We start from the raw sequence: 24,955 nt of genomic DNA on the forward strand, positions 1-24,955 counted from the left end.
AATGGACACACAAAATTAAAAGATGGAAATGTGAAATCAAAAACAGAATGTCGAGTTTATGAGAAATTAACTCGCGATCATCATGAAGGAGGCTGGCATTTATATAGGCTGATATATGGAAGGCTCATGGTAACAACAAATCAAAAACCTATACTACATACATGAAAGCTGCTATTCTATCTAACTGTAACATTAACAAAGGCAGAAAACACCAAGTGAAGAAAGAGAAGTAGAGAGCACCAGAGAGAACTCCCAAACAGCCATAAAATGATTATAAAAGTGGCAATAACTACATAAGAATCAGTAATTACTTTAAAAATACTTGGACTAAATGCTCCAATCATAAAACAGAGTAAATGAATGGAACAACAAAACCCATTTATAGGTGGCCTACAAGAGACTCATCTCACATAGAAGAGCACAAAGAGTCAAAGTGAAGGGAGGTAACAAGAGGCTTCATGAAAATGGAAAAAAAAAAAGCTGGAATAGCTATACTGCTATACTCTTATCAGAAAAAGATTTTCTAACAAAGATTGTAATAACAGGGGCATTTCATAGTGATAAAGCAGTCAATCTATTAAGGAGATATAATTTTTAAAAATATTCATGCACCTCAGCCTGGAACACTTAATATATAAAGTGAATATTATCAGACTAAATAGGATGAATTGAATTCAGTACAGTAACAGTAAGGAACTTTAACACCCCATTTACATCAACTAATATATCAACCAGACAGAAAATTATTGGCTTTAAATGACACATTAGACCAGATACACTTAACAGATACACCAGAACATTCCAGCAAAAACAGTAGAATATATGTTCTTATCCAATGCACCTGGAACATTCTACAAGATCATATATTAGGCCCCAAAACAAGTCTAAATAAATTATGGAGAATGAAATCATATCAAGCATCTTTTAACCCACAATAATATAAAACTGAAAATCAACCACAAAGATAAAACTAGAAAAAATCCAAATATGTACAGATTAAACAATATGCTATTGAATAACCAATGGTTCAATGAAGAGAGCCAGTAAATAATTAAAAATATAGCTTGAGAGAGGCACCTGGGTGGCTCAGTTGGTTGAGTGTGTGACTCTTGATCTCAGCTCAGGTCACGATATCATCGTTCATGAGACTGAGACCCACATCAGGCTCTGCACTGACAGCACAGAAATTGCTTGAGATTCTCTCTCTCTCCCTCCCTCTCTCTCTCTCTCTCAAAATAAACTACCAACAAATTATACACACATGCACACGCACGCACACACACACACACACACACACAGCTTGAAAGAAAGGAAAATTAATATACAACATACCAAGACATATGGGATGCCACAAAAATAATTCTAAAAGGGACATCTTAGTTATGCAAGCTTACTTCCGGGGGGGAGGGGGGAGGCCTCTCAAGACAAGCTAATTCTACACCTAAAGGAAGCAGAAGAAGAGTAACAAATGAAGATCAAAGTTAGTAGAAGGAAGGAAATGATAAAACTCAGAGTGGAAATAAATGAAATAGAGGCTAAAAATTTAACAGAAAATATCAATGAAGCTAAGAGCTAATGCTCTGAAATAGAAAACTAGAAGAAATGGACAAATTCCTGGAGATATTCATTCTTCCAAGACTGATTAAGGAGTAGAAAATCTGAACAGGCCAATTTTTAACAAGGATATTGTGAGGTTTTTAATTAGTGATTCAGGACCAAAATATCACTGGGGAATTCTACCAAACCTTCTAAGAAGAGTTAAAACCTATTCTTCTCAAGCTGTTCCAAAAGCTGAAGAGGAAGAAAGGCTTCCAAGCTCTTTCTCAAAGACCAGGATTAGCCTGATACCAAAACTAGACAAAAATACCATTTAAGAGAGAGAGAGAGAGAGAGAGAGAGAGAGAGAGAGAGAGAGAGAGAATTGCAGGCCAATATGCCTGATGAACACAAATGAAAAATCCTCAATAAAACACAAGCAAACTGAATTCAACAACACATTCAAAGGTCATACACCATGATCAAGGAACATTTACTCTAGGGATGTTAGGTTAGTTCAATATCGTAATGATACACCACATCAACAAAATGAAGGAAAAAATCTTACGATATTCTCAATAGATGCTGAAAAAGCATTTGACAAAATTCAGCATCAATTTATGATAAAAACTCTCACCAAACAAAGCTGCTATAGACATAATGTACCTCAACACAAGAGGGACAAGACTAGAGGTAACATCATACTCAATGGTGAAAAGCTAAAAGCTTTTCCTCTAAGAGCAGGAAGTAACCCAAGGATGTCCACTCTTGCCACTTTTTTTAAAAAGTTTATTTATTTGAGAGAGAGATAATGTGAGCAGGGGAAAAGAAGAGAGAGAGGGAGAGAGAGTCAGATGCCCAACCAACTGAGCCGTCCAGGCACCCCACTCTGGCCTCTTTTGTTAAAAAATATTATTGGAATTCCTGGCCACAGCAATTAGTCAAGAAAAGGAAATGAAAAGATTCCCAATGGAAAAGGAAGAGATAAAATTGTTACCACTTGCAAATGAAATTATTTTACATATAAAAACCCTAAAAACTCCACCCCAAAACTGTTAGAATGAAGTTTTACACACAAATTGCACTTTTATAAAAAACAAAAATAGAAATTAATAAAGCATTCCCACTTACAGTTGCATCAAAAAGATTCAGTAGCTAAGAATAGATTCATCAAAGGAGGGAAAGAAATGTAAACTGTAAGGCATTGTTCAAAGAAATTGAAGACAACACAAATAAATGATGAAATATCACATGCTTATGGACTGGAAGAATCAATATTGTTAAAATGTCTATATTGCCCCTAGCAATCTATCAATATGACATAGTCTCTATTTAAAAAAAAAAAAAAAGGAGGAGCCAAGATTGCAGAAGAGCACAGATTTTTTGCATCTTGTGTCCATCCATGAAATATAGCCAGATGAACACTAAACCATCCTGCACCCCTAGAAAACTGATTTGAGGATTAACACAACAATCTGCACAACCTGAACCACAGAACTCAGCAGGTACATGGCAAGGAGAGGTGACCTGGGGGAGAGAAAAGCCACAGAGGGCAGGGAGCTGTTTTTGCTTGTGGAGACAGGATGGGGATGGGGGGAGAGCAGGGGAAAATATCCCCCTCCCCCCAAATCAGCTGGAGAGAAAGTGGAAATGTGGAAACAGCCACAGCGACTGAACTAAAAAGGGAGAAATGACAAAGAAGATGGTTTAAATTCCACTAAGACTATATAAACAGGAGGAGCGCAGTGTCTGAAATTCCACAGCTCAATACCTGGCAGTGCTCTGTTGGGAAGGGTGAATCCCCAGGAGCAGAGTGAGGTCCAGGAAATTCTCAGGCAACATGGGGAGAAGGGTTCCACTGCTGGAAAGACATTTGATAGAGGCTGTGTGGCCACCCAGTCCCAGCAGACCCCAGAGGTCCCAGCAGACTCCAGAGAACAACCACATTTGCTGGTGCTGGAACAAGGTCATTAAGGGTGAAGCCTGGCCCCAGATCTGTGTTGTGATTTTCCATAATCCCCGAAACACTGCTGCCACATGATTGCGTGAACTTTTTCTGGGGCAGGCTGGGACCCTGCCACAGTCTGTGAGCATAGGCTGCAGCACGGTCCCACTAATGTTCCTGGGTGTGGCCAGGACCAGGCCATTGCTCAATAAGACCCTCCCACAGAAGTTCAGAGCAGGTCAAAGCCACAGTCCCTCAGAAGTGAGGGGTTGGGAAACACAGCCTCATCTGAGACAAAATTCAGGAGAGCGGTGCCACCTGGCAACCTGAAGGCTTAGTCACAGACAGTGTGAAAGTGGGGAGTGGACAGAAGTCGGAGATAAAGGATGGGTGTGTGGTTGCTTGTTGGGGAGAGCAGAGTTTTGATTCTAGACACTGGGTAGCTGGTGATGCCATTTTCACCCCTCCCACGCATGCACATACACACCTACAAGTGCCACAACAATCCCCACCAGTAAACTAAGCAGTGCCATCTAGTGGGGAACGCAGCTGTTACACTAAGCCCAGCCCAACTGGGCCGACCTTGCTCTTCAGGAACACCACAAATCTCTCCACCTGCTTAGTTTATGGAGTATAAAGTGCTTCATAGTTTGACTTCTAAGGGAAGCTGATGTAATTTCAAACATTATTTCACTCTGTCGCTATTCCTTCTATTCAATTTTCTTTTTTTCCTTCTTTTTTGTTTCTTTTCTTTTTCTTAAAAGTAGACTTTTTCTTTCTGTATTCAATTCTTCTTAAAATATTAGTCTTTATTTTTTCTACTGTATTTTTTACTTTTTTGTAAATTTTTTGAACTCTATCTTACTTCCATCATTTCATTTTATTCTATTTCATTCTATTCATTTTCTCAAATTATCATGCATTTTCCTTTTTTGTTCTTTTTTCTCTTATCTGCCAAGCTCCTTTCAATAAACAGACCAAAACACACCTAGAATCTAGCATCATTTAGTTGATGTTTTTGTGTGTGTTGTTTTTAATTTTTTAATTTTAATTTTTTTACCTCATCAATTCCTTTTCTCCCTTCAAAATGACAAAACGAATGAATTCTCCCCAAAAGAAAGAGAAGGAAGAAACGACAGCCATGGACTTAATCAACACAGATACAAGCAAGATGTCTGAACCAGAATTTAGAATCATGATTATAAGAATACTAGCTGGGGCCAAAAATAAATTAAAATCCCTCTCTGTGGAGATAGAAGGAGTAAAAACTAGTCAGGATGAAATAAAAAATGCAAGAAGTGAGCTGCAATCTCGAATGAATGCCACAGCAGCAAGGATGGATGAGGCAGAAAAGAAAATCTGTGATATAGAGGACAAACTTATGGAGAATAAGGAAGCAGAAAAAATGAGGGAGACTAAGGCAAAAAAGAGCATGATTTAAGAATTAGAGAAATCAGTGACTCATTAAAAAGGAATAATATCAGAATCATAGGGGTCCCAGAAGATGGAGAGAGAGAGAAAAAGCGGTAGAAAAGTTATGTGAGCAAATCATAGGGGAAAACTTTTGTAACCTGAGAAAGACACAGACATCAAAATCCAGGAAGCAAAGAGCACTCCCATAAGATTCAACAAAAACCAACCATAAACAAGGCATGTCATAGTCAAATACACAAAATACTCAGGCAAGGAAAGAATCATGAAACCAGCAATGGAAAAAAAGTCCTTACTCTACAAGGGAAGACAGATCAGGTTGGCAGCAGACCTATCCACAGAAAGTTGGCAGGCCAGAAAGGAGTGACAGGATATATTCAATGCGCTGAATTGGAAAAATATGCAGTGAAGAATTCTTTATCCAGCAAGACTGTCATTCAAAATAGAAAGAGAGATTAAAAGTTTCCCAAAACAAAAATTAGAGTTCATGACCACGAAGCCAGCCCTGCAAAAAATTTAAGGGGGACTCGCTGAGGGGAGAAAAGATGAGAAAAAATAAATAAAAGACCAAAAGCAACAAAGACTAGAAAGAACGAGAGAACACCACCAGAAACTTCAACTCTACAATAAACATAATGGCAATAAATTCATATCTTTCAGTACTCACTCTAAACATCAATGGACCCAATGCTCTAATCAAAAGACACAGAGTAACAGAATGGATAAGAAAACAACATGTTTTCTTATGCTGTTTACAAGAGACCCACTTTAGACCTAAAGACACCTTCAGATTGAAAATAAGGGGATGGAGAACCATCTATCATGCTAATGGTTGACCAAAAAAAATCCGGAGTAGCCATACTTGTATCACAATCTAGACTTCAAAATAAAGACTGTAACTAGAGATGAAGAAGGGCATTATATCATAATTATGGGGTCTATCCACCAAGAAGACATAATAATTGTAAACATTTATACCCCAAATGTGAAACACCCAAATATATAAAACAATCACAAACATAAAGAAACTCATTGATAGTAATACCATAATAGTAGGGGATTTCAACACCCCACTTACTACAATGGACAAATCATCTAAACAGAAAATCAACAAGGACACAATGGTTTTGAATGACACACTGGACCACATGGACTTAACAAATATATTCAGAACATTTTATCCTAAAGCAGTGGAATATACATTCTTCTCCAATGCACATGGAAATGTTCTCCAGAATAGATCACATACTGGGACACAAATCATCCCTGAACAAGTACAAAAAGATCAAGATCATACCGTGTGTATTTTCAGACCACACCTCTATGAAACTCGAAATCAACCACAAGAAAAAATGTAGAAAGATAACAAATAGTTGGAGACTAAAGAACATCCTACTAAATAGTGAATGGGCTAACCAAGAAGTTAAAGAGGAAATTAAAAAGTATATGGAAGCCAACAAAAATGATAACACCATAGCGCAAAACCTCTGGGGTGCAGCAAAGGTGGTCATAAGAGGGAAGTACATAGCAATCCAAGCCTTATTAAAGAAGGAAGAAAAGTCTCAGGTACACAATCTAACCATACACCTTAAACAGCTGGAAAAAGAACAGCAAATAAAACCCAAAACCAGCAGAAGACAAGAAATCATAAAGATTAGAGAAGAGATCAGTGGTATCGAAACCAAACCAAACAAAACAGTTGAACAGATCAATGAAACCAGGAGCTGGTTCTTTGAAAGAATTAACAAAATTGATAAACCACTGGCCAGTTTGATCAAAAAGAAAAAGGAAAGGACGCAAATAAATAAAATCAAGAATGAAAGAGGAGAGATCACAACCAACACAGCAGAAATAAAAACAATAATAAGAGAATATCATGAGCAATTATATGCCAATAAAAGGGGCAACCTGGAAGAAATTGACAAATTCCTAGAAACATATAAACTACCAAACCTGAAACATGGAGAAATAGAAAATTTGAACAGATCCATAACCTGCAAAGAAATCGAAGTAGTAATCAAATATCTCCCCAGAAAAAACAAGAGTCCAGGGCCGGATGGCTTTCCAGGGGATTTCTACCAAACATTTCAGGAAGAGTGAACACCTATTCTCTGGAAGCTGTTACAAAAAGTAGAATTGGAAGGAAAACTTCCAAACTCTTTCTATGAAGCCAGCATTACCTTGATTCCAAAACTAGACAATGACCCCACTAGAAAGCAGAACTACAGACCCATTTCCCTGATGAACATGGATGTAAAAATCCTCAACAAGATTTTAGCCAACTGGATCCAACAATACATTAGAAAAATTATTCACCATGGCCAAGTGGGACTTATACCTGGGATGCAGGGCTGGTACAATATCTGCAAAACAATCAATGTGATTCATGACATCAATAAAAGAAAGGACAAGAACCCTATGATCCTCTCAATAGATGCAGAGAAAGCATTTGACAAAATACAGCATCGTTTCTTGATAAAAACTCTTAACAAAGTAGGGATAGAAGGATCATACCTTGATATCATAAAAGCCATATATGAAAGACCCAATGCTAATATGTTAAAATGTTGATACTACCCAAAGCAATCTACATATTCAATGCAATCCCTATCAAAGTAACACCAGCATTCTTCACAGAGCTAGAACAAATAATTCTAAAATTTGTATGGAACCAGAAAAGACTCCGAATAGCCAAAGGGATCTTGAAAAAGAAAACCAAAGAATTTGGGGCATCAAAATCCCCAAATTCAAGCTGTACTACAACGTTGTAATCATCAAGACAGTATGGTACTGGCACAAGAACAGACACTCAGATCGATGGAACAGAATAGAGAACCCAGAAATAGACCCACAAACATATGGACAACTAATCTTTGACAAAGGAGGAAAGAATATCCAATGGAATAAAGGCAGTCTCTTCAGCAAGTGGTGCTGGGAAAACTAGACAGTGACATGCAGAATGAACCTGGACCACTTTCTTACACCATACACAAAAATAAACTCAAAATGGATGAAAGACCTCAATGTAAGACAGGAAGCCATCAAAATCCTTGAGGAGAAAGCAGGCAAAAACCTCTTTGATCTTGCTCACAGCAACTTCTTATTCAACACGTCTCTGGAGGCAAGAGAAACAAAAGCAAAAATGAACTACTGGGACCTCATCTAAATAAAATCTTCTGTACAGTGAAGGAAACAATCAGCAAAACTAAAAGACAACTGACATAATGGGAGAAGATATTTGCAAATGACACATCAGATAAAGGGTTAGTATCCAAAATCTATATAGAACTTATCAAACTCAACACCCAAAAACAAACAATCCAGTGAAGAAATGGGCAAAAGACGTGAATAGACACTTCTCCAAGGAAGACATCCAGATGGCCAACTGACACATGAAAAAGTGCTCAGCATCACTCATCATCAGGGAAATACAAACCAAAACCACAATGAGATACCACCTCACACCTGTCAGAATGGCTAATATTAACAACTCAGGCAACAACAGATGTTGGTGAGCATGTGGAGAAAGAGGATCTCTTTTGCATTGTTGGTGGGAATGCAAGCTGGTGCAGCCACTCTGGAAAACAGTATGGAGGTTCTTCAAAAAACTAAAAATAGAACTACCCTATGACCCAGCAATTGCACTACTAGGTATTTATCCAAGGGATATAGGTGTGCTGTTTCAAAGGGACACATGCACCCCCATGTTTATAGCAGCACTATCAACAATAGCCAAAGTATGGAAAGAGCCCCAATGTCCACTGATGGATGAATGGATAAAGATGTATATATATATACAATGTAGTATTACTCAACAATCAAAAAGAATGAAATCTTGCCATTTGCAACTACATGGATGGAACTGGAGGGTATTATGCTAAGTGAAATTAGAGAAAGACAAAAACATGTGACTTCACTCATATGAGGACTTTAAGAGACAAAACAGATGAACATAAGGGAAGGGAAACAAAAAGAATATAAAAACACAGAGGGGGACAAAACAGAAGAGACTCATAAGTATGGAGAACAAACTGAGGGTTACTGGAGGGGTTGTGGGAGGGGGTATGGGCTAAATGGGTAAGGGGCACTAAGGAATCTACTCCCGAAATCATGGTTTCACTATATGCTAATTTAGATGTAAATTTTAAAAAATAAAAAAATGTAAAAACATACATGACAACCAGTTATAACAACTTGAAGATTCTCTGAACTACTGATGTATATTGCCATGCATTTGAGATGTGGACAAAAGAAGACAAATTTCTGTTCTACCTTAATAAATAATTCCAGGCCACTTTATTATTTTCTAAGTGATATCTGACTTTCAAGAATATCATTTACTTCAACAGCAAGACAGATCATAAATTTCCTTTCCAAGTACAACTTTGAAAATTATGTGTTGGATCCTATATATGTTAGATACTCTTGATTCAAATGTATTTTAGATTATGTATTTCCCAAACTCCTGATAATTTACTAACAAACTGAAGCCCTGTCTGATAGCTAGAAGCGTTACTTTTACATGATGCATTTAGCTTCGTGAAACTTTAAACAAGTACTTTCGGGTGCAACTCATTTTCTTCATTATTCCACAGTGACCGATTTCAGTAGCTGCTCTGGAATACACATTTCAACTCACGTTAACATACTGTTAATGTATTTAAAGTGTTTAGGTATAGTCAACATGGAAAATGCATTTCATTTAAAAGTAGAAACAGGTTCCCCTTTCTAAATGAAAAATTTATGAATATGTAAATGTGAGTTCAAATCATAGCATAGGGATCTTTTTTGGGAGATAGTCGGTAATAAAAAGAGTGAATGCTAATGATGTATTTTGAAGACTATATTATTAAACAAGTGAAATAGAACATGGAAATATTGAAGAACTTGGGGGACAGAGACTATATTTAGTGTGGACTCTCACTTCTGTTTTTTTATTAGCTTTTAAGTAGTTATAATAATACATGCATTCCCTCCTTCTAATATTTTTGTTATGGCAAAAAGGAAAATATATATGGATATTGTTTTAAGAATTTTAAAAACCAATTAAATGTGATTTTCATTGTTTTTAGTGATTTTATTCTTTTTTTAATATTTATTTGTTTTGAAAGGGAGAGAGAGGGAGTGCGGGGCAGGGGCAGAAAGAGAGGAAAAGAGAGAATCTATTCCCGCAGAGCCCCAAGCAGGGACTCTAACCCACAAACCATGAGATCATGACCTGAACAGAAATTAAGAGCTGGGCGTTTAACTGACTGAGCCACCCAGGCACCCCTAAGTATTTTTATTCTTTGAGAGCCATGATGACATTAATAGCAATAATTAATAAAAACAGAATCTCATCATGCACCTAATTACATATCCATGACTGAATCTGCCACTTACTGACCTGGTAAAGAAGGAGGAGGCTTGGTTTTAGCACCTCTTTCCATCAGAACAGAGAAAACCCATGAAAATCATTCTATCTTTTACAGGAGAGTGGAGAAAGTATTGATAAAAACCTCAGCATGCAGTTTTCCCTTGAACTATAAATGCTCGCTGTATGCTGGGGGGGGGGGGGGAAGTTTTTGTTTTGCCTGAGTAGGCTAACTATTTTGGGGGCAGGGAGATATACATGGTTTTTCCAAGCTTGTTTCTGACTGTTTTGGGCAAAGGTTTTTTCTAATTCTGTTCATTGGTAGCAGCAACAGCTGGTTCTCCTCCCTCTGATGGAGATTGCCACCATGTCCTTTCCTATCCCAGCTGATGAGGGTGTCTATTATTTATGATCATTAGATTACACTCATCCCTCAGCTTTTGGGCAGGTATACAAAAACAAATCGGCACATCAATCTTTTCCTCGCTGAGTTTCCAGTCTATGGATTCACACCTGCCCTTCTCCCGTATTTATCAGGCAAAAGCTTGTATCCACAGATGGGCCCAGCACCATGAAGGAAAGGAAAATCAAAACGTACAAGAATTCAAATCTACAGGCAATTCCATCTTCTTACTTAAAATGCTCAAAAAAAACCAACATTAGCCCTTGATAATCCATGGTGGTCAATTAGCAGCAGCAGTGTTTTATTTCTAGTGAATGTCTTTTAGATGTAAACACATCACTACCTACAAATATCAGGAATAAAATGTATATGTTCAACTTGTTAAAAATATACAGGGAAAGAAAATACTTTTTGATATAGTAAAGAAACAAATAATAGTTCTTTGTAGTAAAATTAGTAGCCCTAAGAGTCATTTTAGAAAAGGAAGAGGTGCTAAAATCCACGTGTGTCCCAAAGCAAATGCATTACATTGTTTCAAAGTTAATGCACCAAGGTGTCCTTATTTAAAGGACTCTACAGCGATCATAATATTATTCCCATTTTTATAGGAGTTACAGAGCTTAACGTATTTCTACATTTCTATCCACTTGTATAAATTCATCCTGACCTTTGGTTCATGTTCAGAGAGTGACTGCACCACACTGTGGCTTTAGTTGGATTAATAGATTTTTTTTGGCTTCCTGCATAAAACATGATGGATACTATGCATATCTTTAGTGTAAGAAATATAAAACTAAGTTCACTGACTTTTGCAATGTAACGACATGAATCGAAAAGGAATCCAGAGCTTTATTTTAGGGATATATTTACAAGGCCCCTGTAAATGAATGAAAAGTAAAAATGGTGAGGTTAAGACCGTTACATTGTTTCTGTACTAAAGATAGATAAAAAAAAAAATTTTTTTTAAACGTTTATTTATTTTTGAGACAGAGAGAGACAGAGCATGAATGGGGGAGGGTCACAGAGAGAGGGGGACACAGAATCTGAAACAGGCTCCAGGCTCTGAGCTGTTAGCACAGAGCCCGATGCAGGGCTCGAGCTCACGGACTGCGAGATCATGACCTGAGCCGAAGTCGGATGCTTAACCGACCAAGCCACCCAGGCGCCCCCTAAAGATAGATTTTTAAATACATGCCCTCTGACCTGGCCTTCACGTGAATTTCTAATAGCAACTGTGCTTTGAACTGCACTCAGTAGTTACAAAACTCTAGAAGAAAAATAAAAACAAAGATGAAAAAGTTAATTTTAAGATGGCTAAGTCAATACTACAATTATGTAGAAATAAGTACCACTTATTAATTCTGATAGTATCCTTGATATTTCATCTATTTACAATACCCTTTCTATCAAGTAGATTATACGGAATCTAACAAAGGATTTGGTGAAACTAAGGCAAAAGCTGACACTCATAATAAGAGAATGGAGTTTTAAAAATCATCTTTTAAATGAAAAATTAAGATGCTTAATTTTTCAAGTATGTTTAGACTCTAATGAAGTTAATTAATGGTGTTTAAATTTATATATTTAAATATATATTTGTATATATTTTATACTTACATCTCATAGCAACATCTACATATCCGTATTTGTAATCCTCATTATATCCCTATATATATTCATATGTGTGTCAATTAACTTATTTTAAGGTCTGCAGGTTAATAATAAAGCATTATTAATTTTTGCTTGCCTTAAAATGATCAGTTTATTTTTTTAAAAAAGCTAAGCCTGTGTTTTAAGTCATCTAAAATAACTCGTCATTAACAACATTCAGTTCTATAATAGAAGATATAGTCTCAGGAAACAGAATATACTGTTAATCTGAAAATCGTGAATGTCTTCTCTAACCTTTGGGTGTACTGAAATTTCGATGAAGATTTCTAACTGAAAACCAGCATGATTATTTCTGCTAAGAGTATTGTGTCTTATTATAGTCTCTACTGAGAATTGTAGAAAAGATCACACGTTAGCCTAAAAAACAGCAGATAATAAGCAGTCCTAAAATATGATGTATAATCAACTTTAAAGAAATACATTTTGACTAGCAGACCCAGACAGCAGATAGGAAGAGACTCAAATCACCTCCTTTAAAGGATACACCAAACCTACACCTAAATACAGAGCAATTTCTCTTGGAGAACTGAGGCCTGATTAAAAAGGTTTTACACAACAAATGATAGAGGGGCCATTCAGTGGTGGGTAGAAAAGATAAAGGCACAGTAATGAGAACCCTTCCCTTGATGTGGCAATAGGGAGAAATATCACTGAGGAGCTCAGGCACAGATTTTCCTGCTCTAGTAGCAAAGTAACAGTGGATTCTATCAGTTGTATTTCTATGCACTAGTCATAAGCTATCAGAAATAGAAATTAAGAAAACAGGGGCGCCTGGGTGGCGCAGTCGGTTAAGCGTCCGACTTCAGCCAGGTCACGATCTCGCTGTCCGTGAGTTCGAGCCCCGCATCAGGCTCTGGGCTGATGGCTCGGAGCCTGGAGCCTGTTTCCGATTCTGTGTCTCCCTCTCTCTCTGCCCCTCCCCCGTTCATGCTCTGTCTCTCTCTGTCCCAAAAATAAAGAAAACCATTTACCATTGCATCCAAAAGAATAAAATACCTATGAGTGTATTTAACCAAGGAGGTAAAAGATCTGTATTCTGAAAACTAGAAAACATTGTTCAAAAAAAAAAAAAAAAAAAAAGGAAGATGACACAAATAAATGGAAAAATATTCTGTGCCATTGACAGTTTTCACAAAACTACAATAACCAACCATAAAACTTGTATAAAACCACAAAAGATCCTACACAGCCAAAGCAATCTTGAGAAAGAAAAAGCTGGAGGTATTCCAATATCAGACTTCAAACTATACTGCAAAGTTGAAATAATCCAAACAGTATGGTACTGATCAAAAATAGACACTGATGAAGTGGAAAAGAATAGCAAACCCAGAATATACCCATAAATAGATGGTAAACTAATCTCTGACAAAGTAGATGGGAATATACAATGAGAAAAAGATGGTCTCTCCAATAAATGGTGTTGGTAAAACCTGACAGCCACATGCAAAAGAATGAAACTAAACCACTGTCTTACACAATATATAAAAATAGACTCAAAATTCATTGTAGACTTGAAGACCTGAAACCATTATATTATTAGAAGAAAACATAGGCAGTAAGTTTTTGATGTTACTCTTTGCAATATTTCTTAGATAGGTCTCTTAACAGACATTTTCCTGAGACAAAAGATGGCCACCATGCCTGCGGCAACGTGTTTAGCATTACTCACCATCAGGGAAAATACAAATCAAAACCATAATGAGAGAGCACCTTACACTCATCACATCAAGTATTATCAGAGAGACAAAAAATATCAAGTGTTGGCAATGATGTGGAGAAAAGGTGACTCTCATACACTATTGGTAGGCATGTAAGACTAAAATACCACTTAATACATATAATCCAGTTCCAGTTTAGGGTATTTATCTCAAGAAAAATACCCCATCTATTTGAAGAGATATGTGAGCTCTTCGGTGTACTGCATTATTACTTAACAAAAACCAAGATATAGAAGCAATGTAAGAGCCCATTGTTAGATGAATGGATAAAAAATGCAGTATTTGTATGTATATATCTATACATATAATGAAATATTACTCAGCCAAAAAAGGAATTAAATCTTGCAAGGTGCTACAACATGGATGAGCATAGAGGGTATTATGCTAAGGGAAATAAGTCAGACACAGGAAGACAAATACTGCTTTTCATGTATATGTGGAATCCAAAAAACAAAGCATAGGAACAGAACAAAACAGACTCACATACAGGAAGAAACCCTATTGTTTACAAGACGATGGTTGGTGGGCAAATTAGGTGAATAGAATGAAAAAGTACTAACTTCCAGTTACGAATAAGTCATGACAATGAAAGGTCTGGCGTGGGAACATAGTTAACAATATTGTAGTAAGTGTATGGTGACAGATGGTAATTGGACTCCTGGGGATCATTTCAAAATGTATTGAATATCAAATAACTAGTATGTACACCTGAAACTAATAGAATATTTTAATATTTCAATTTTAAAAATTACAATTACTGTTATCTCTATTAAATATGAAAGTGACCATAAATACGGACTCATGTTTGAAGTAACTTAAGACATCTTAGTTTTAATTTTTTGTATGTACAGGAAACATAATTTACTTTTTAAAAAAAAAAAAAAAACAAGTCCTTCCTTAAGGGTTACACAATAGGATGATTATAAACTTTCAAAGTAGAAGTACCATAATATTAGAAATACATATGATCCATAGTATGCAAGTAAAACTTAGGTTTTAACCGAAATTAATCTACTATTAAGGGACAAGAACATGACATTTATTAAAAGTCCGAATCCAAGCCTTCACTCAACTGACTTTAGTATGTGGTTTTCATGAGCTATTGAACCCTCTCAGAGTATTTTGACCTTACAAAGGGAATGAGAAAACTGGCTTTTACTGGGGTTCTACAGTAAGCAAGCCAACTTATTTGAAGATTTAATTTTGGAGCCTAAATTACATGAGGATTTTAAACATTGGCAACACCTAACTACTATCATTTTATATTTGAAACATTTATGTTAAAATGCTCACACTTTGCCAAACAATAGAGGACTATGAAGAGTTAAAGCTGGAGAAAGGTGGAATAGCAATGCCTTAACATTCTTCCACCATTGTTTATTTAAAACATAACCTATAAAAATTGTTAAGTATTTGAAAAAGTCACCATTTATAAGAGCCATCAAAAATTATATGGTCTTGCATTTGGAGCTTTTAAAGATTATTTTCTTATAGAACATAAAAGTTACCATTTTAACCACTTTTAAATGTAAAATTTAGTGGCATTAACCTATTTACATGGTTGTATAACTATCACCATCATTCATCTCCAGAAATTTATTTCCCGAAACTAAAATTCTGTACCCATCAAACAATAATTCTTCCTTTTTTCCTCCTAGCCCCTGGAAACCACCATCCTGCTTTCTCTAGGAAGTTGACTACCCTTGGTACCTGTGTTATGTTGCATCATATGGTGTTTTTGATTTCTGCATCTGTCTTATTTTGCTTAATATAAGGTCTTAATTGCTTATCCACTTGGTAGCTTTGCAAAAAAATTCATTCCTTTTTAAGGTTAAATAATGTTTTACTGTAGGTATATATTAAACTGAGTTAACCATTCATCAGTGGACATTTGGAGTATTTCCACATTTTGGCCACTGTGACTGTTGTTTATATCAACAATGGTATACAAATATCTCAAATCCCTGCCTAAGATACTTTTGGGTATTGCTCAGAAAGGTAAGTGCTGGATTGTACATATGGTAATACCATTTTTAACGTTTTCAGAAGCCACCATACTGTTTCCTTCCCGCCTAAAGAGTTTCAAATTCTCCACATTTCAGGCAGTACTTTTTTCTTTTCTTTTTTTACTGTTTTACATTACGATGGGTGTAATCTAGCATTTTTTTGTAGCTTTGGCTTGCACTTAACTAATGATTATTGATGTTGATTTTTTTTCATGTTTACTGGCCATGTCTAAGTTTTCTCTGAAGAAGTATCTATTCAGTACTTTAATTTTGAATCAGGTTATTCATCGCGAGTTGCAGTTAAGTCTGAGGAGTTCTCTGTATATTCTGGCTATTAGTCACTCACGAGCATTTCTCCAGTTCTTCACATTGCCTTTTCACTCCGTTGACAGTGTCCCTTGATGAAAACAAGTTTTTTCTAATTTTATAACTGAGCCCAATTTATCCACCTGGCTTTTGTTGCTTGTACTTTTGTTGTCATACCCAAGAAATCGCTGCCAATTCCAATGTCACAAAACATTTTCCCCATATTTTCTTTCAAGACCTTTATGATTTCAGTTCTTACAGTTTCACCTCTCATCCATGTTGAGTTAATCATGTGTATGATTTAAGAAAGGATCCCAACTTCATTCTTTTGTATGTGGATATCCAATTTTCAGAGCACCCTTTGTTGAAAAAACTACTCTTTATATGATGAATGGTCTTGAAACCCTTGTAGAAAATCATTTGACCATTTATGTGACCATATTGTTTCTGTGCTTTTTCCCCCCCATTGGTTTGTGTGTCTGCTTTCATATTAGTATCTCACCACGTGATTACCGTAACTTTGGAGTAGGTTTTGAAATCAGGAAGTATGAGAACTCCCACTTAGTTCTTTTTCAAGATTATTTAGGCAACATAAGGTCCTTTAAAATTTCAAATGAATTTTAGGGTGGATTTTTCTATTTCTGCAAAAACAAAGACAATAAATACAATACGGATATTTTAATACAGATTGCAATGAATTGGTAACTCACTTTGGGTAGTTCTGACATATTAAGTATTCTAATCCATGAACAAGGGAGGTTTCCATTTATTTCTTAATTTCTTTCAGCAACATTTGAAGTTTTCAGTGTACAAGTGTTCCGTCCCTTTAGCTAAGTTTACCACTAAGTATTTAATTCTTTTCGATGCTATTGTAAATTCTTCTTTTCTGATTGTTCGTTGTCAGTAGATAGAAATGCAATTGATTTTTGCATGTTTGTATCCTGCAACTTTGCTCAGGTTATTTTTAATTTTTTTGTGGATTCATTAGTTATTTCCTACATATCATATGTGAATAGAGATAATGTGTACTGTTTTCTTTGCAGCTGGATACCTTTTATCTTTTTTTTCTTGCTTAATTGATCTCCCTTGAACACTCAATACTATGTTTAATAGAAACACTGAAACCTGGTATCCCTTTCTTCTTCCTGATCTTAAAGGAAAATCACTTTTCACTGCTGACTCTATGTAAGCTATGAGCTTTTCATATAGATAGATAGATAGATAGATAGATAGATAGATAGATAGATAGATAGTTTTCTTCTCTATCTTGTTTATGTATCATGAAATAGTTTGAATTTTTTCAATTAGATAATTGTGTGGGTTTCTTTCCCACTTTATTAATGTGGTTTATTGTGCTAATTTTAGTATACTGAATCATCTTTGCATTACAGAGATAAATCCTACTTGGTCATGATGTACAATGCTTTTACTATGATAAATACAGTTTGCTAGCATTTTTTGACTCTTTTTGTATGTATATTCACCAGAGATATTGGTCTGATTTTCTCATGTGTTTTTTTTTGCCTGACTTTGGTATCTGGGTAATGGTGGCCTCACACAGTGAGTTAAAAGTGTTCCTTTGTCCTCAATTTTTGGAAAATTTTAAAAAGGACCAGTTTTATTTTTATTTTACCGTTTGGTACAATTCTTTGGTGAAGGTGTCTAGTCCTGAGCTCTTAATTGGGATTTTGTGGTTATTGATTAAATCTCTTTACCACTTACAGATCTATTGAGATTTTGTATTTGTTCATGATTCAGTCTTGGTAACTTTTACGTGTTTAAGGAATTTGTTCACTTTATCCAGGTCACCCTCAGCCAAAGCCCTATGTGTTTTTTTTTCAATTTCCCATGCATACAGATGTTTTAAAATGTCTTCAATTTCCAAAGAGTTTTATCTCCATTTCTTCTCAGTGCCTTCAACGTTCTATCAATGTACCCATCTTGTTTTGTCCCAGGCGATTGCAGGTTTGTAGGTTTCTGCAGCTTTCACAAGCGGTGTGCGTTTCTTCCCATGGCTTCTCTTAGGGAAATCGCCATAGCTGGGATCTCAGGCTATCAAATTCTTGGGTTTAGTGAAAAAGACACCAATTCTACAAGGCAGCCCCTCAAGCAGGTTAGAACATTGACAATAATATTCACTCCTTTCCCCTCAAATTCAAAAAAGAGAACTAGGCTTGTGTTTTCCCCACTGTGGTGTGTACTCCATTGGGCTGCATTGGGGAAATGATTAGTAAATAAGCCATACATTTTCCCACCATTTTAAATGTGGCATTTTTTTTTTCATTGGGCATGTGGTTTTTGTAGGCCTTTGACAATTTTCCAGAGTTTTAGCCAGCTGGTAGTTGTGTTTTTAATGTTTTTATGAGGGTACAGGAGCCCAGAGCTTAGTCTACAATTCTGATGGCTTCATTCTTTTGTAGTTATTTTTAATGTAAGTATTTGGCCCAATGAAATAAAACACTGACAGTAAAACTGATGAATGGGTCTTCACCTAAAACCATAATGTCAACATATGAATTTTTATAATACACTAATCTTGTATGTTTGAGCTTAAAAAGGCAACTAAACCAAAGGGGTTCCTATCCAAAAAGTTCTATGGTGAAGAGTTAATAGTATTCAACGTGTAAAAGGAAATTCTATGAAAGTGTTATAGAAATTCCTCTTTGACTACCATTACCCCTTAATTCCACATCTCAGACAACATATTGCAACAATTCATTTTACATCTCAGGGATCTAGTCATTGTGAGTTCTTGGGCAGAAGATGTTTCAATGAATTACAATAATATATAATCTTTTAGGTCACAACACAGTTGGTGAATTTGCCTTTTATTAAATGTAGACTGAATAATAATGTTGTTAGCCAACTGACTTCATATCAACATCCCTTATTAAAATGCCAAAAGAAGAGTGATATCATACACATGTGCCATTACAAGGTTCAAATATTATGTGATCCTGAACTTCCATATATAAATGTTGGTAGTCCTAAAGATATACCTTTTTAAAGCATTTGAATTCCACTATTATTGTCATAGTAATCAAATTCGTTTTTAATACTTACACTTCCCTTAAATGTTTCTTGTTCCATGATTTGTATTTCTAAATTATATTTTAGCTTATCCATCATTTAATTTCAGTAACATATGAATCTTGACTAAAAGTAACATAAAATGGTCTTGAGTGTTACAATGAAATTGCTATCACTGGAAAACAAAAATGCAATCCTCTCTTGTAACACGTGTGAAATAAACCTGTCCAAACACCCTTAGTAGTAAAGATACACAAATATTTCACTTATGAAAAAAAAAGAAATATTTGCTTGTATTTAAAAAAGACTTATTTCTTGATCATTTTGAAACAGATATATATTTTATAGTATGTACACATACTTGTAATCCTATTTTAATTTTGATTTTGCTCTAAAAATTAGCACTTAAACATCTAGGATTTTGCCATCTATTTTATGTGGTAATTGTGCTAATTTTATACTCTTTTAAGCACAAGTATCATTTGTATATTAATAAGCACAAGTCACTGCTAGTAGGTAGATTAAATAACAATTCCAATGTTCAAATGCAAGAGTTTTCAGTATTTCAAACATGTTTCATGGAATTAAGTGCTTTTATATTTAAATGATTTTTTTAGTAATATCTCCTTATTCAGTATTTATCCAGTTCTCTCCTTGCATTGTATCTGTGGGACAAAATCAGTTCTAGTATTTTAATTAAAATATGCTCTTCTGGATGGGGCGCCTGGGTGGCGCAGTCGGTTAAGCGTCCGACTTCAGCCAGGTCACGATCTTGCGGTCCGTGAGTTCGAGCCCCGTGTCAGACTCTGGGCTGATGGCTCAGAGCCTGGAGCCTGTTTCTGATTCTCTGTCTCCCTCTCTCTCTGACCCTCCCCCGTTCATGCTCTGTCTCTCCCTGTCCCAAAAATAAATAAACGTTGAAAAAAAAAATTAAAAAAAAAATATGCTCTTCTGGAAAAAAAAAAAGTAAATGGCAGCTGAATATGCATTCTAAATCATCCGGTAACTATTGTAAGAAAGCATCCATCTACCTTTAAAAGTCAGTAGTCTCTCCTTTTACCAGGTAAAGGTCAACCTGTTTTTTAAAATGTTGGAAACAAGTTTCTTCAAAGACACATACTCATAGATGATTTTTGTCCCTCATGGTCTGCAATTCCAGACTCTAAAGCCCTTGGGTTTTTTTTTTTTTTTTATATGAAATTTATTGTCAAATTGGTTTCCATACAACACCCAGTGCTCATCCCAAAAGGTGCCCTCCTCAGTACCCATCACCCACCCTCTCCTCCCTCCCACCCCCCATCAACCCTTAGTTTGTTCTCAGTTCTCAACAGTCTCTTATGCTTTGGCTCTCTCCCACTCTAACCTCTTTTTTTTTTTTTTTCCTTCCCCTCCCCCATGGGTTCCTGTTAAGTTTCTCAGGATCCACATAAGAGTGAAACCATATGGTATCTGTCTTTCTCTGTATGGCTTATTTCACTTAGCATCACATTCTCCAGTTCCATCCACGTTGCTACAAAAGGCCATATTTCATTTTTTCTCATTGCCACGTAGTATTCCATTGTGTATATAAACCACAATTTCTTTATCCATTCATCAGTTGATGGACATTTAGGCTCTTTCCATAATTTGGCTATTGTTGAGAGTGCTGCTGTGAACATTGCGGTACAAGTGCCCCTATGCATCAGTACTCCTGTGTCCCTTGGATAAATTCCTAGCAGTGCTATTGCTGGGTCATAGGGTAGGTCAATTTTTAATTTTCTGAGGAACCTCCACACTGCTTTCCAGAGCGGCTGCACCAATTTGCATTCCCACCAACAGTGCAAGAGGGTTCGCGTTTCTCCACATCCTCTCCAGCATCTATAGTCTCCTGATTTGTTCATTTTGGCCACTCTGACTGGCGTGAGGTGATACCTGAGTGTGGTTTTGATTTGTATTTCCCTGATAAGGAGCGACGCTGAACATCTTTTCATGTGCCTGTTGGCCATCCGGATGTCTTCTTTAGAGAAGTGTCTATTCATGTTTTCTGCCCATTTCTTCACTGGGTTATTTGCTTTTCGGGTGTGGAGTTTGGTGAGCTCTTTATAGATTTTGGAGACTAGCCCTTTGTCCGATATGTCATTTGCAAATATCTTTTCCCATTCCGTTGGTTGCCTTTTAGTTTTGTTGGTTGTTTCCTTTGCTGTGCACAAGCTTTTGATCTTCATAAGGTCCCAGTAATTCACTTTTGCTTTTAATTCCCTTGCCTTTGGGGATGTGTCGAGTAAGAGATTGCTACGGCTGAGGTCAGAGAGGTCTTTTCCTGCTTTCTCCTCTAAGGTTTTGATGGTTTCCTGTCTCACATTCAGGTCCTTTATCCATTTTGAGTTTATTTTTGTGAATGGTGTGAGAAAGTGGTCTAGTTTCAACCTTCTGCATGTTGCTGTCCAGTTCTCCCAGCACCATTTGTTAAAGAGACTGTCTTTTTTCCATTGGATGTGCTTTCCTGCTTTGTCAAAGATGAGTTGGCCATACGTTTGTGGGTCTAGTTCTGGGGTTTCTATTCTATTCCATTGGTCTATGTGTTTGTTTTTGTGCCAATAACATGCTGTCTTGATGATGACAGCTTTGTAGTAGAGGCTAAAGTCTGGGATTGTGATGCCTCCTGCTTTGGTCTTCTTCTTCAAAATTACTTTGGCTATTCGGGGCCTTTTGTGGTTCCATATGAATTTTAGGATTGCTTGTTCTAGTTTCGAGAAGAATGCTGGTGCAATTTTGATTGGGATTGCATTGAATGTGTAGATAGCTTTGGGTAGTATTGACATTTTGATAATATTTGTTCTTCCAATCCATGAGCAGGGAATGTCTTTCCATTTCTTTAAATCTTCAATTACCTTCATAAGCTTTCTATAGTTTTCAGCATACAGATCCTTTACATCTTTGGTTAGATTTATTCCTAGGTATTTTATGCTTCTTGGTGCAATTGTGAATGGGATCAGTTTCTTTATTTGTCTTTCTGTTGCTTCATTGTTAGTGTATAAGAATGCAACTGATTTCTGTACATTGATTTTGTATCCTGCAACTTTGCTGAATTCATGGATCAGTTCTAGCAGACTTTTGGTGGAGTCTATCGGATTTTCCATGTATAATATCATGTCATCTGCAAAGAGCGAAAGCTTGACTTCATCTTTGCCAATTTTGACGCCTTTGATTTCCTTTTGTTGTCTGATTGCTGACGCTAGAACTTCCAGCACTATGTTAAACAACAGCGGTGAGAGTGGGCATCCCTGTCGTGTTCCTGATCTCAGGGAAAAAGCTCTCAGTTTTTCCCCGTTGAGGATGATGTTAGCTGTGGGCTTTTCATAAATGGCTTTTATGATCTTTAAGTATGTTCCTTCTATCCCGACTTTCTCAAGAGTTTTTATTAAGAAAGGGTGCTGGATTTTGTCAAAGGCCTTTTCTGCATCGATTGACAGGATCATATGGTTCTTCTCTTTTTTTTTGTTAATGTGATGTATCACGTTGATTGATTTGCGAATGTTGAACCAGCCCTGCATCCCAGGAATGAATCCCACTTGATCATGGTGAATAATTCTTTTTATATGCCGTTGAATTCGATTTGCTAGTATCTTATTGAGAATTTTTGCATCCATATTCATCAGGGATATTGGCCTGTAGTTCTCTTTTTTGACTGGGTCTCTGTCTGGTTTAGGAATCAAAGTAATACTGGCTTCATAGAATGAGTCTGGAAGTTTTCCTTCCCTTTCTATTTCTTGGAATAGCTTGAGAAGGATAGGTATTATCTCTGCTTTAAAAGTCTGGTAGAACTCCCCTGGGAAGCCATCTGGTCCTGGACTCTTATTTGTTGGGAGATTTTTGATAACCGATTCAATTTCTTCGCTGGTGATGGGTCTGTTCAAGCTTTCTATTTCCTCCTGATTGAGTTTTGGAAGAGTGTGGGTGTTCAGGAATTTGTCCATTTCTTCCAGGTTGTCCAATTTGTTGGCATATAATTTTTCATAGTATTCCCTGATAATTGTTTGTATCTCTGAGGGATTGGTTGTAATAATTCCATTTTCATTCATGAATTTATCTATTTGGGTCATCTCCCTTTTCTTTTTGAGAAGCCTGGCTAGAGGTTTGTCAATTTTGTTTATTTTTTCAAAAACCCAACTCTTGGTTTCATTGATCTGCTCTACAGTTTTTTTAGATTCTATATTGTTTATTTCTGCTCTGATCTTTATTATTTCTCTTCTTCTGCTGGGTTTAGGCTGCCTTTGCTGTTCTGCTTCTAGTTCCTTTAGGTGTGCTGTTAGATTTTGTATTTGGGATTTTTCTTGTTTCTTGAGATAGGCCTGGATTGCAATGTATTTTCCTCTCAGGACTGCCTTCGCTGCGTCCCAAAGCGTTTGGATTGTTGTATTTTCATTTTCGTTTGTTTCCATATATTTTTTAATTTCTTCTCGAATTGCCTGGTTGACCCACTCATTCGTTAGTAGGGTGTTCTTTAACCTCCATGCTTTTGGAGGTTTTCCAGACTTTTTTCTGTGGTTGATTTCAAGCTTCATAGCATTGTGGTCTGAAAGTATGCATGGTATGATTTCAATTCTTGTAAACTTATGAAGGGCTGTTTCATGACCCAGTATATGATCTATCTTGGAGAATGTTCCATGTGCACTCGAGAAGAAAGTATATTCTGTTGCTTTGGGATGCAGAGTTCTAAATAGATCTGTCAAGTCCATCTGATCCAATGTCTCATTCAGGGCCCTTGTTTCTTTATTGACCGTGTGTCTAGATGATCTATCCATTTCTGTAAGTGGGGTGTTAAAGTCCCCTGCAATTACCACATTCTTCTCAATAAGGTTGCTTATGTTTATGAGTAATTGTTTTATATATTTGGGGGCTCCGGTATTCGGCGCATAGACATTTATAATTGTTAGCTCTTCCTGATGGATAGACCCTGTCACTATTATATAATGTCCTTCTTCATCACTTGTTACAGCCTTTAATTTAAAGTCTAGTTTGTCTGATATAAGGATGGCTACTCCAGCTTTCTTTTGGCTTCCAGTAGCATGATAAATAGTTCTCCATCCCCTCACTCTCAATCTAAAGGTGTCCTCAGGTCTAAAATGAGTCTCTTGTAGACAGCAAATAGATGCGTCTTGTTTTTTTATCCATTCCGATACCCTATGTCTTTTGGTTGGCGCATTTAATCCATTTACATTCAGTGTTATTATAGAAAGATATGGGTTTAGAGTCATTGTGATGTCTGTATGTTTTATGCTTGTAGTGATGTCTCTGGTACTTTGTCTCACAGGGTCCCCCTTAGGATCTCTTGGAGGGCTGGTTTAGTGGTGACAAATTCCTTCAGTTTTTGTTTGTTTGGGAAGACCTTTACCTCTCCTTCGATTCTAAATGACAGACTTGCTGGATAAAGGATTCTCGGCTGCATATTTTTTCTGTCTAGCACACTGAAAATCTCGTGCCAATTCTTTCTGGCCTGCCAAGTTTCAAAAGAGAGATCAGTCACGAGTCTTATAGGTCTCCCTTTATATGTGAGGGCACGTTTACCCCTTGCTG

The sequence above is a fragment of the Puma concolor genome, chromosome B1, assembly GCF_028749965.1.
Source record: "Puma concolor isolate L17-30 chromosome B1, mPumCon1.1.hap2, whole genome shotgun sequence".
NCBI lineage: Eukaryota > Metazoa > Chordata > Mammalia > Carnivora > Felidae > Puma > Puma concolor.